The sequence below is a fragment of the Schistocerca serialis genome, unplaced genomic scaffold, assembly GCF_023864345.2.
Source record: "Schistocerca serialis cubense isolate TAMUIC-IGC-003099 unplaced genomic scaffold, iqSchSeri2.2 HiC_scaffold_1201, whole genome shotgun sequence".
NCBI classification, from domain to species: domain Eukaryota; kingdom Metazoa; phylum Arthropoda; class Insecta; order Orthoptera; family Acrididae; genus Schistocerca; species Schistocerca serialis.
The window spans coordinates 85,001-86,441 of record NW_026047405.1 but is presented as its reverse complement, the minus strand read 5'-3'; the positions used below and the strand labels follow the sequence as shown (position 1 = coordinate 86,441).

At 55.7% G+C, this 1,441-nt stretch overlaps 1 long non-coding RNA gene and 1 other non-coding gene across 2 annotated transcripts in view; one reads left to right on the top strand and one right to left on the bottom strand.

Moving 5' to 3' along the window:
- Positions 1–429: 429 nt before the first annotated feature.
- LOC126435275 (small subunit ribosomal RNA) overlaps positions 430–1,441 on the top strand; it is a 1,912-nt gene continuing 900 nt past the window's right edge. Inside the window, exon 1 of the ribosomal RNA XR_007579815.1 lies at positions 430–1,441. This exon is cut by the window's right edge and continues 900 nt beyond it. This is a non-coding gene — a ribosomal RNA (small subunit ribosomal RNA).
- LOC126435267 (uncharacterized) overlaps positions 1,292–1,441 on the bottom strand; it is a 29,300-nt gene continuing 29,150 nt past the window's right edge. The window contains exon 2 of the long non-coding RNA XR_007579808.1: positions 1,292–1,346. This is a non-coding gene — a long non-coding RNA (uncharacterized LOC126435267). The remainder of the gene's footprint in view (positions 1,347–1,441) is intronic.

Here is a 1,441-nt window from a genome sequence, read left to right as displayed (position 1 = left end):
GACGTGTTGGCGCGTGCGCTGTGCTGGGAGAGTTCGCTTCGGCACCCAAGTGGGGCTTTTGTCCTTCTGTGGCGCTGGCGTTGGAGCTGCCGGTCACCGTAGGTGGCGCGTGTTGTCTCCCGCCGGCAATGCCACGACAGCACGCTCCCGGGCCTCTGTCGGCAGCGGCAAGCTCAGTTGGGAGCACGGGTGGTCGCACCTAAAGCGTCTACTCGCCAAACCCCGGGCGATTGCGCCTCTCTCGAACCCGACCAAGTACTTAGGACGGCGCTGCGCGCCGCCGGGACCTGAGAGGGTTTCGAGGTGTATGGTGCAGGGGAGCTCAGCCTCCTCCTGTTTGCAGAATAATTGAGCGGACGCTTGCGTGTTCGCGCGGGCCCCCGGGACACACTCCCGGGCGGCCGGCTGCTCAGCTCTAGTTGACGCAGCTCCCTGGTTGATCCTGCCAGTAGTCATATGCTTGTCTCAAAGATTAAGCCATGCATGTCTCAGTACAAGCCGCATTAAGGTGAAACCGCGAATGGCTCATTAAATCAGTTATGGTTCCTTAGATCGTACCCACGTTACTTGGATAACTGTGGTAATTCTAGAGCTAATACATGCAAACAGAGTCCCGACCAGAGATGGAAGGGACGCTTTTATTAGATCAAAACCAATCGGTCGGCTCGTCCGGTCCGTTTGCCTTGGTGACTCTGAATAACTTTGGGCTGATCGCACGGTCCTCGTACCGGCGACGCATCTTTCAAATGTCTGCCTTATCAACTGTCGATGGTAGGTTCTGCGCCTACCATGGTTGTAACGGGTAACGGGGAATCAGGGTTCGATTCCGGAGAGGGAGCCTGAGAAACGGCTACCACATCCAAGGAAGGCAGCAGGCGCGCAAATTACCCACTCCCGGCACGGGGAGGTAGTGACGAAAAATAACGATACGGGACTCATCCGAGGCCCCGTAATCGGAATGAGTACACTTTAAATCCTTTAACGAGTATCTATTGGAGGGCAAGTCTGGTGCCAGCAGCCGCGGTAATTCCAGCTCCAATAGCGTATATTAAAGTTGTTGCGGTTAAAAAGCTCGTAGTTGGATTTGTGTCCCACGCTGTTGGTTCACCGCCCGTCGGTGTTTAACTGGCATGTATCGTGGGACGTCCTGCCGGTGGGGCGAGCTGAAGGCGTGCGACGCGCCTCGTGCGTGCTCGTGCGTCCCGAGGCGGACCCCGTTGCAATCCTACCAGGGTGCTCTTGAGTGAGTGTCTCGGTGGGCCGGCACGTTTACTTTGAACAAATTAGAGTGCTTAAAGCAGGCAAGCCCGCCTGAATACTGTGTGCATGGAATAATGGAATAGGACCTCGGTTCTATTTTGTTGGTTTTCGGAACCCGAGGTAATGATTAATAGGGACAGGCGGGGGCATTCGTATTGCGACGTTAGAGGTGAAATTCTTG